Here is a 12,289-nt window from a genome sequence, read left to right on the forward strand (position 1 = left end):
ACTGCATAGAGGATGGGCCATAAGTTTCCTGAGAGAGTTCTGAACCTCTAAATAAAGCTATTGTTTTCTAAATAAGCTCAATATTGTCAATGGGGAAAAAAAAAGATTAGGATTAATGAAGAAAGAACATATTTTTGTATAGTGGAAAAACAATTTCTGGAATTTTTATCCGTAAAGGAATTTATTGGAGTCATTTCCCGTCAGTGTAGGATCATAGACTAAATGTTGGTTTTCTAAGTGTCACACAGTTAATAAGGTACAGAGCCAGGATTTAAACCCTGGTCTTCTGAGTCCAAATTCAGAATTCTTTCCTTGGACTATTATATAGAATGTATGTTCTCATTTCTTTTTCATCTGATCTAAACTTCTTCTTGTTTTTATAAGCTTTCACAGAAATTTTTGAAATTGCTTTTCTTCAGATGAAGGACTACTGCCCATTAAGGCTGAAACATCTAGAATAACACTTTCTAGGGCAGTGGTGTCAAATAAATAATAATCCTTGCTAGCACATATTGACTTAGAAAACCACATATTAACACTATATATTCCATTCGATTTTTATTTATTCTGTTAAATAGTTGCCAATTATTTTAAAACTGTTTCTGCTGTACTAAGGAGTGGGCCTGGTTAGAGTAGGTAGCATGTTTGACACATTACCTCAGTTCTAGGCTATTGATCTCTGGGAATCTTGATGGACACATGCAAAATAACAAAATAGATGGAAGTAAGGGATCTACATTGGATATGAAATCTATCATTATTGAATTTTGATTTAATATTATGTCCCAAAGTTCTCATAACTGAATTTTCTTTACATTATTACATTTTCCTTAACATTATTCTTTCTGTATGTGTATATGTGTGTGTATGTGTGTGTGTATGTATACACATGCCTACACACACATGTATAGTTAAACTCAGATACACTATATTAAAAATATAGAAGGAAAAAATGTCATAGAAGAGCTAATCAAAATCTTGTCCAGGATTCACAACTTAGAGAATACCAAGACAAGTCATGCAAATATTTCAATCAGTCGTTTGGTCAAAAATTGGGCTTGTCTTAGTAGTTGAGAAGATATTACATATATGAGTACCATTTATACCACAGGAAAAAATCTAAGTATCCTTCATTACTATGAATGATATTTATTTGAGAGAAAATCATATACGGAAGCATAGGGCAAAATACTCTTCATTTTAATCAATTGAACTCACAATATATAAGACTAATAAAGTCAACTCTTATCATTGAACCGATGTCACATAGGGTATCTGTAGGAACACAATGACTTTTCAGCAAAAATGTAGTATGTCCAGATAATTCTTAGTTAAATACAACTACAGCTTTTATATCTTAGTTTGTACTATATACCTGTGATATGCCCATTAGTAGTCAATATACAAATATTCACAAGGATTTATGATTTTCTTAGGGTGGGACTCTTCTCCACTGAAGAAAATCAGAACCATCTGTAATTTGGTAGATAAGTCTTAAGATTTTATTTGAGGATTAGAGAGAATATGAATTTTCTATGGTCACATAGAGGATTATTTTGAAATTAGGTTTAGTACAATCATGTGTATAACACTGCCAATTAGTAGTACCATCATGTAGATTTAATTATTTTCTGTGAGAATAAACCCTTATGAAAGTTGAAACTGTAAAATTAAAGTCATTAACTGACATAAAATATTCCATTGTGATATGAGATTGATTCTTTAATCTATGATTTGTAATTCATTATGACATATTTAGACTGGGAGATTACATCTTTTATTTGCCAGTCTATATGACTACATTTTGCCAGTGATAGGGCATATGCAAACACTGATCTCTGCCAAAAGTTAGTCAGACCCACCATTTTTCTCCAGTTTGTGTAGATTAAAATTTTGTTGCTTAATTGTTATTGTTGGACCACATTATCTCATCAAACATACATTATTTCAGGTATGTAGTTGATGTGCTCTGAGGGTGTATTTATAAGTGAAGAAAAGTCAAAATAAATATAAATCCTTGTTACAATAATCACAATCATTGTCTTTCCCCCCCACAGCCAATACATTCTAATAAAAGTTATAAATAGGAGTAGTGAGATTTGAGACCTTAAGAAAACCTACTCTGTTCAAAATTCTTTCCCTATTTGAATGCTACGTCTAAAGTTTCACTATTCTCAAGCTTTCATTTCTTTGGATTAAACATTCCCTTTTTTCCAAGCTGCTTTTCTTTCTATTTTAACTACAAAAGCCCTCACTGCGTGCGTGTGTGTGTGTGTGTGTGTGTGTGTGTGTGTTGCACATTGGAATTTACATATTGACATAAATTTGTTGGATAGATCACTTTCCTCAGAGTCAGGTAACAAAAGGTCCCTGGCACTAAAGTGGAATTGGGAATACAGAAGAAATTGGAATAGGAAATACAGAGAAAGATAGGCAGAACAGAAAGGAAAAGAGGAGAACATTTAAATGTACTTTAGCTACATAACCTTTTTGCCTAGAGCTTGTCTTATATACTGGCAATAAACTTACAAACAGGGTGGTCTTAGAGGATACCCTAAGAGGACAAAGGCTGATTGGCTGCATGATGGAACACTAATTTTGTGACACATCCTTCAGGTCTGTACAAGTCACATGATTATCAGACAATCTAGATATGTATCATTTTTCACTTTGATTTTTAGCTTTTTTTTCCTTTACCAATGAACAATCTTGAACAAAATTGAAAGGTTTTAAAGTGCTTTTGTGACCCCTTTTTTGAAAATTTATTGTATTTCATGCCTCTTACTGAGCCAGAAGATAATTGTCACTTAGTCAATACATTTTGACTGATTCAAAGGTAATAGTTTAGGACTGGATTATGTTGGCCCTGTGTAATTTAAATTTCTAAATGTAGGTTCTAATCCATCCCCCCAGTTTTTGGGGGAAACTGACTAAAATCACTGACAAACAGGTTTAGGTTTTCAAGGGTTTATTGAGAGATAGTAAAAGAAAGAGAAAGATTGAGAACAGAATTCCTACAACCTGGCAATCCTATCTTTCCTCAACTCCCCTGTGAAGTCCTCTGGAGTCTAGCCTCCACCATGGCCAGGTCAGGAACCAAAAGAGAGTGAACTCCTTCGCCAGCGTCTGCTTCCTACTTTGTGTGTTCCTCCCAGAAATGAGAGGCTCCTCAAGTTGATTGGCTGGTAGCCTTGATAGACATACCCATGAGCAAACATCACTTCCTGACGCCAAAGAAAAGCCTCTTGGCCTTGCCCTCAGAGTCCTTCTCTTCATGGTGGAGCTTCCCTACAGTAAGTCTCCAGCAGGTGGCATCATTCCACTCATTACAGCCCACAGCATACATCCACAATGTCAGTTCATTATCGTCTATTGTTTTGCATGTTTAGGGTTTTTAATAATTTTTCCTATTTTAAGGTCGTGATCACAAAATGAGTTTTCTCAATTTTTTCTCTCTATATATCTATACACACACACATACATACATACATGCATATATACATTGTAGGAGCCAAATTTAATATGGGGACAGTTAATTGGGTTACTTGCCATGATATTGGGGTTCAGAAAATAATGAGGGACCTCTAGTTCCAAAGCTTCCTCCCCTCCTGACTGCTTTTTTTAGTTATTTCTCCTAGGCCAATAAGAAAGAAGCTTAACAGACTCTTTTCCACAAACAAATCAGGTTTTATTTAAAGGGAATAAAATACACAGCAAAGGTGAAATTAATAAAGTCAAGGACAAGGGAATAGGGAAAAAGGAAAATGGATAATCTTTCTGGCTCTAGCAAGGGCTGTCTCAAATCCAAACTCATTTTCAGCTCAGCTAACTCAAAGGGCTGGATTTAACTCACCACCAGGTGTCTGTAATTTCTATGGGAGTCATCAGCCAGTCATTCAGCTCTGAATGCTCCTCCAAGGCCAGAGAGAAACCCAGAGTGAGTCACTTCCTGTTGGGGTTCCTTTTTCTAACTTTTTCTCCCTCCCCCAAAGGGGAGGTCCTTCAAGTCATGTAGTTAAGACTGGTTCCCTGGTGATGACACGATGCAGTCCACAGCCTCTGGGGACACTCCTTCTCAGGGTTGGCCAAGTTAAGCTAAGTCTAACAGGGCAGGCCAGGCATGGCTAAAATCTAATCATCTTTAAGTAGATACTTAGGAGTTTCTTATTCACACCCAATTCAAACACCACTAAGTCAGTCAAGTTGGAACCCTGAGCATCTGCCAAATTCCATTATTTTACCACAACATGAAAATGTGTATGTGTACTAGAAGATCTAAGAATAAGAACAGAAAATTGATGTTTCAAAACAATCTAACTGCTAGTTTAATCACTACATAGGGAAGAATGGCTTTGATATCAATGACAAGATATCATACTTGACACCTTGCACAAAATGGAGATGGGGAAGTATTGATACTGTTCACAACCTTAGTTGTAAGAGGTAAAAATTCCATTTTGAACATAGTATGAAAATACTATGAACATAGTATGAAAATACTATGAACATAGTATGAAAATACAGTGTAAGATACATAAAATCTGTTTGTCCTTTTATATCCATTCATTGCAATTATTATTCATGTTCCTGGTTTACTTCATTCATTTATAGGCATTATGTTAATACTAATATGAGAGGCAACTTGGTATAGTAAATAGTGTCTTGTACTTAGAGAAAGGAAAATCTGGTTTTAAATCTTGCACCTAAAACTTACTAGTTGTGTGGCCATATACAAAACACTTTAGCTCACTGGCTCTGTTTCCATATGTATAAAATTGAGTTAAGGATCCATGAAGTACTTAGTTCATATAATTGTTGTAGAGAGCAAATGAGCCAAAATTTATAAAGTGTTCTATCAGTTACAAATTATATACATGACAAATATATCTATATATCTAGATAGATATATCACAATTGATTTATTTTATAAATCAAAAAATAGGAACTTGTGGGGGTCACTGGAAAGGATCTTACATTTCAAAAAAACAATCATTGTTAATAAGAGAATCAGGGCTCATGGTCATTCCAAAAAATATGGGATTCTGTGCTTTTTCTGCTATTCTTCCACCACCATGGCACAAAGAGAACAGAAGTCTGAGGGGCATTTAGTATTGGTATTTGTTTTGTGCGTTGCCCTGCTGTAATGCATCATTGTGGTGTGGATATGGCTCTAGCTTTTTGAAAGCTTATAGTATTTGCCACATGACTGCCTTACATATAGTGAGTGATTAATAAAGATTATTGATTGATTGATAGTTTTTGTCAAATACTGAGTTCCTATCCCAGAAGCTGGAGTCTTTGGGTTTACCAAACGGAAGATTACTATAGTCATTTACTATTGTGTCTCCTGTGCCTAACCGATTCCATTGATCCACCACTCTATTTCTTATCCAGTACCAAATAATTTTGATTACTGCCACTTTATAGTATAACTTCAAATTTGTTATTGCTATCCCACCTTCCTGTACATTTTTTTCATTAGTTCCTTTGATATTCTTGAATTTTTGTTCTTCCAGGTGAATTTTGTTATTATTTTTTCTAACTCTATAAAATAATTTTTAAGTAGTCTGATTGGTATGGCATTGAATAAATGAATTAATTTAGTTAAAATTGTCATTTTTATTATACTAGCTCGGCCTATCCATGAGCAATTGATATTTTTCCAATTACACATATCTGATTTTATTTGTGTGAAAAGTGGGTTTGTCTTGGCAGGTAGACTCCCAAGTATTTTATATTATCTACCGTTACTTTAAATGGAATTTCTCTGTGTCTCGCTGCTGGGAAAACTGGAAGATAGTATGGCAGAAACTAAGCATAAACCAACATCTTACACCTTATACAAAAATAAGGTCAAAATGGCTTCAAGATTTAGACATAAAGGGTGATACCATAGATAAATTTGAAATAGTTTAGCTCTCAGATCTATGGAGAGAAACAATTGAGAAATGGTTAAAGTATATGCACAGGCAGTTTTCTGATAAAGAAATCAAAGCTATCTATTTCCATGTGAAAAAAATGCTCTAAATGAAAGAAATGCAAATTAAAACAACTGTGAGGTACCACCTCACACCTATCAGATTGGCTAATATGACAACAAAAGCAGTTAGAGATACAAAATTTCCCCTAAGCACTGCTTTGGCTGTATCCCATAGATTTTGGTATGTTGTCTCATTATTGTCATTCTCTTGGATGAAGTTATTGATTGTTTCTATGATTTGATGTTTGGCCCACTCATTCCAATTAATTTTCAGTCTACCTTTCCATGGCTCTTTATTACATGTAATTTTTCTTGCATCATGATCTGAGAAGGATGCATTTACTATTTCTGCCTTTCTACATTTAACTATGAGGTTTTTGTCCCCTAATACATGATAAATTTTTTAGTATGTGCCATGTACTGCCGAGAAAAAGGTATATTCCTTTCTATCCCCTTTCAATTTTCTCCAGCTATCTATCATATCTAACTTTTCTAACATTCTATTCACCTCTTTAACTTCTTTCTTATTTATTTTGTGGTTAGATTTATCTAATTGTGAGAGGGGAAGTTTCAGATCACCCACTAGTATAGTTTTTCTATTTCCTCTTGTAACTCTTTTGACTTCTCTTCTAAGAATTTGAACACTATACCACTTGGTGCATACATGCTTAGTCTTGATATTACTTCATTATATATCATACTTTTTAGCAAAATGTAGTTTCCTTCCTTATCTCTTTTAATTAGATCTATTTTTACTTTTGCTTTGTCTGAGATAAGAATTGCTAGCCCTGCTTTTTTTTTACTTTAGCTGAAGCATAATATATACTGCTCCAACCTTTTACCTTTACTCTGTGTGTATCTCTCTGCTTTAAATGTGTTTCTTGTAAGCAACATATTATACGATTATGATTTTTTAATCAACTCTGCTATTTGCTTCCATTTTATGGGAGAGTTCATCCCATTCATATTCACAGTTAAGATTATTAACTGCTTATTTCCCTCCATCCTTTTTTCCCCTTTGTATTAATCTGCCCTCCCTTTTATCAGCTCCTCTTCTTTTTCTTTCCCCTTCCTCCCCCTCTTCACCCCCCCACTGCTTCTGCCCTCCCTTCTATGAATACCACCCTTTTCCCCCCTTCCCCTTTTGTTTCCTTAAAAAGTAAGCTAAGTTCCTTTATACAAATGGGAGTTTATTTTATTCCCTCCCTGAAACAAATCTGATGAGAGTAAGGTTGAAACAATGCTCAGTCCTCCCTTCTTTCCCTCTATTGTAATGGTTTCTTTTTGTGCCTCTTTATGATGTAATTAACCACATTCCACCTCTCCCTTCCTCTCTTCCCCCTAGTCTCCTTTTATTGTGACCCTTAAGTTTCTTTATATCATCACATCAAAGTCAATTTAATAACAATACCTTAATAGAAATATAGATCCTAAGAGTTAAAAGTATTATCCTTTCTCATAGGGATGTAAGCAGTTTGACCTCATTAAACAATATCCCCCCCCTTCCCCCCACCCTTGTTTACCTCTTTATACTTCTCTTGAGTCTTGTATTTGGAGATCAAATCTTCTGTTCAGTTCTGATTTCTTTCTCAGGAAACCTTGGAGGTCCCCTATTTTATTGAATGCCCATCTTTTCCCCTGAAAGAGAATAATTAGTTTTGCTGGGTAGTTGATTATGGGATGTAATCCAAGCTTCTTTGCCTTCCTGTATATCATATTCCAAGCCATGTGATCCTTTAATGTTGAAACTCCCAGGCCCTGTGCAATCCTGACTATGGCTCCATGATATTTAAATTGTTTCTTTCTGGCTGTTTGGAGTATTTTTTCCTTCACCTGATAATTTCTGGAGTTTGGCTACAATATTCCTTGAAGTTTTCCTTTTGGGGGTATCTTTTTTTTTTGCAGGGCAATGAGGGTTAAGTGACTTTCCCAGGGTCACACAGCTAGTAAATGTCAAGTGTCTGAGGCCGGATTTGAACTCTGGTCCTCCTGAATCCAGGGCCGGTGCTTTATCCATTGCACCACCTAGCTGCCCCAGGTGTCTTTCAGAAGGTGATTGGTGGATTCTTTCAATGATGATTTTGTCCTCTGATTCTACAATTTTAGGGCAGTTCTCCTTGATCATTTCCTGGAATATGATGTCTAGACTCTTTTCTTGATCATGGCTTTCAGGTAGTCCAATAAATCTTAGATTATATCTCCTGGGTCTGGTTTCCAGGTCAGTTGTTTTTCCAATGAGGTATTTCATATTTTCTTCTATTTTTTCTGTCATTTGATTGTGATTGACAGATTCTTGGTGTCTCACAGAGTTATTAGCTTCCATCTGCCCAATTTTAATTTTTAAGACATTATTTTTTTCTACCTTTTTTTCTACCTCTTCTTTTTACACCTCTTTTTCCATTTGCCCATTCTTTTCTCCCATTCGGTCATTTTTTTTTTCTAATTTGGCTGATTATAATTTTTAAAGAATTGTTTTCCTCAGTCAATTTTTGTGCTTCTTTTTCCAGCATAACTCTCATTTCTCTCATTTCTTTTTCTATTTTTTGTTCTACCTCTCTCATTTGGTTTTTAAAAGCCTTTTTGAACTCTTCAGAGAAGGCCTTTTGCTCTTGAGACAAGATCCTCTTCCAACTTGAGTCCTCACTTGTCAGCATTTTGAAAACCTCATCTGAGTTTGAGGTTTGGTTTTCCCTTTCACCATAGAAGCTGTCAATGGTAAGGGTCCTTTTTTTGTTTCTTTCTCATGTTGTAGCATATTTTTAAAATTAGAAAGTTGAAGTCTGCTCCTGGGGCACAGGGGTCACTTTTGCTAGCTTCTTACAGCTCTGAGCTGCTCCACTCTCAGCTGTGTCTAGCTGCAGCTGAGCCAAGCAGTGCTGAGCTGCCCTAGCCTTTCACCCAAGTGAGACAGACCTTTCCTGAAGTCCTCTAAATTGTCTCAAGTAGGAGGATTGTGTGTCTCTCTCTTTTTGTAGGTTCTGTAGTTACAGAATCTATTTAGTGGCTTGATTTAATGTTGTTTTTGAGGGAAACATGGGAAAGCTCAGGCAACTTCCTGGCTTCTCTCTGCCATCTTGGTTCTGCCCCCGGGAACCTTAGCCGTGATTTCTATGATCATGTTAGTTCATTTGTGTATGAAAAATAAAATAAAGTAAAATTTCTTAATTGTAAAGTAATCCCTTATTTGTCATTAGAATATATCCATGAAAATGTTCAGTTTTGCATTCATTCACAAGTGTTTATTTCATTCTGTGTATTAATAGACCAGGACAGCTACTCCAGCCTTATTCATCTTCGCTTGTAAACTTCTCCCTCAAATGACTAAATATCTATCCCTGAGGATCTCTCATTTTGTTTTCCGAGTAAATGAATAGTTACTACCACAGTTCAATGTAATAATGATACTCTACTTCAGCAAAAAGAGCTACATGCCTCAAAGGGCTGACGTGAACATCAATAGAATAGCAAAATTATGGTTGTGAAAGGATTTTCTTTTGTTGTCATTATTGTTGTTATTTGTTTATTGGTTGGTTTCTTTCCCCAACCTTCTTTTTTTTGTTTGTTTTTTGTTTTTTGAGGGGCAATGGGGGTTAAGTGACTTGCCCAGGGTCACACAGCTAGTAAGTGTCAAGTGTCTGAGTCTAGATTTGAACTCAGGTACTCCTGAATCCAGGGCGGGTGCTTTATCCACTATGCCACCTAGCCGCCCCCACCCAACCTTCTCAAAGAAAGATGTGTAGAAATACAAATACATGTTTGATTCTTAGTAATGGTTGTTGCTGGTTCTTAATCAGACCATTTACACAGTAGGTTATCTTATTCATTTTACTTATCCTTATCAGAAGAATAATATTCTCACCCACTAGAGTGATTTTTTTTTCCACCAATGACAAGCAAGAAGCTTCAGTGTAAAGCTGTGTCACTCTATTAACCTACTACTATGCTGATGAGAATTTGAAATTGATAATGTGACACTATACACATCTCATACACAGTGCTGAGCTTGGAAACAGAAAGCTCTGAACAATCTATCAAAAGTTCTGATTCTCACAAATAATTCATGGTAGGAAGTCAAACATAAAATGAATCAAGACTAGTATTTTCTCATGTTTTCTCTTCATATCTTCATATTGACAATTTAGGGATAATGGAAAGTTCATATCTAAATTGGAACATACTGCATCTCTGAACATTTAGATTATTTAGATTTAGAATATTCCCCCACTTTTCCTTGAAGCAATTAATTAAAATGTTCTGCTAAACTCTCAAAGACTTTACATTATATTATACTCATATATAATAACAGCCTGCCACTGCTACTACTCAGGGCTGCCATTGTCCAATGTACTGAACGTTCTTAGCTCTTTTAATTATTAACCATTAAATAAAATAATAATTTTATTTTAAAAATCAAAATTTGCATCTTTTGTTTAATTGCCCATCCTTATATCTTTACTTTTGATAAAAAAGGACAATAGGAATAAAAAACAAGTTTGGTTAGCCCTTTATGCCAAGATTTTCAATTATCAAGAAAATTTAATAATGTATATCATCTTATTTCATTACTTCATGAATCTTATTTACTAAATAGGATATATACATGAAAGAAATATTTAATTTTGTATAATAATTCATTATTTTATAGTTTAGTTATTATATTTTATCATAATATTAAATAAAAATTGGTTTTATACAATATAAAGTATAGAGAAAGGAATCTAAAACTGTTTCTAGTTATTATGATAAAGACAATTTTAGGTTTATCAATTTATACTTAAAATTACTATTATCCTCCTGGCTCAAAATTCAATTCTATTTATAATAATGTATTAATAATATTACATTTCCCCCATTACAATTATTATGGTTCTAGGTGGCTATGTACTTTGGGAGAAAATATTCAAAGATATAATTAAATATAAAAAATTGTATGTGGTACCACTGTATTTGGAATTATTTGAATAAATTGAAAGTGAAAAGGAAAAAATCACAAATAAATGATAAAAGTGAACTTCTTGATAGGGAAAGATGTTACACTCTTTATAATAAGATGTCATAACTTTCTAGAATGTTGTAGAAATGACTAATTTCTATTTTCCAAGAGCATTTGATTATTGAACCCTTTTCATTTTTTGAGGTGTGTTTTTGAAAGGATGGTATTTAGCCCCTTTAGTCAGCCTCCTTTTTGAACCAACCTGACATATGAGGACCTTTTCAAGCTCAGTTAGGTAACTTAATTTAATGTTATTAACTCATTTGAAAAAATATATTCATGAGTAATGTATATAAATAAATTTACATGTTACAAATCTTCATAAAATTATATATTCTTAGCAATGAAAAGAACCATGGAGATCATGTCTTTCAACCTCCCATCCATTAAAGAATTGCCACCACAATATCTCTCTGACAGATGGCATCCAGCTAATCTACTCACTACCCTGAAGCCAGTTCATTATATTTTCAAAAGCAATCTTCCTGAGAAATGGCCCCACTTTGTATTACTTCCTTCTAATATACCCTCTAGTCCTGCTTCTATTCTTTCGAACAATCTAGAAAGCTTAATTCTTTATTGTTCAGTTGTTTCAGTCATGCTTGACTCTTCACAACCCCATTTGGGGTTTTCTTGGCAAAGATACTAGAGTTGTTTTCCATTTCCTTCTCCAGATCATTTTACATATGAAGAAACTGAAGCAAATAGGGATAAGTGGCCAGATTTGAATTCAGGAAAATGATTCTTCCTGATTCCTGGTCAAGCACTGTGTTCACTGTGCCACCTAGCTTCCTATTCATTACAACCTTTAAATTTTGTAAATAGCTAACATGTGTCCCTACATCTACTTTTTTTCTAAGCCAAATATCTTTTGTTCCATCAACTTTTTTTCCTGATGTTCCCTTTTACCCCCATCCCCCTCCCCCCCATCAACTTTTTTTAGATGGAAGCTGCAAAGGAGAAATTAAATTATGAAATAAAATTTTCCTTGCTCAACTAGTTTTCAAATTAAATCACTTTCTTCAGTTTAACATATATACTACCAAGTAGTAGAGAAACAAAAAAAAATTTGAATATTGACATGAACTGAATAATAGACATTAAAAACAAATGAGAGCTATATACACTTGAAATCATCAGCCTCCCTGCCCTGAGTTTTGCTTCCTACTTTCCAAGAATCATCTTTCTAACTCTTTAAGTATCTGATAATAGTAACCTTTCAGAAGTATATTTCCAGTACTCTGGTTTAGTTTTTCATTGGATGTCATTAAAATGCAGTTGAGGGTAAAAGGCATGTTGGCTATACTTTATTCACC

The 12,289-nt window shown here is 34.4% G+C and overlaps 1 protein-coding gene across 1 annotated transcript in view; it reads left to right on the forward strand.

Annotated features, from left to right (window-relative positions):
* Positions 1–12,289, forward strand: part of CNTN5 (contactin 5) — a 1,623,595-nt gene that overhangs the window by 1,046,973 nt on the left and 564,333 nt on the right.

Source organism: Dromiciops gliroides, chromosome 3 (genome assembly GCF_019393635.1).
Source record: "Dromiciops gliroides isolate mDroGli1 chromosome 3, mDroGli1.pri, whole genome shotgun sequence".
Classification (NCBI taxonomy): Eukaryota; Metazoa; Chordata; class Mammalia; order Microbiotheria; family Microbiotheriidae; genus Dromiciops; species Dromiciops gliroides.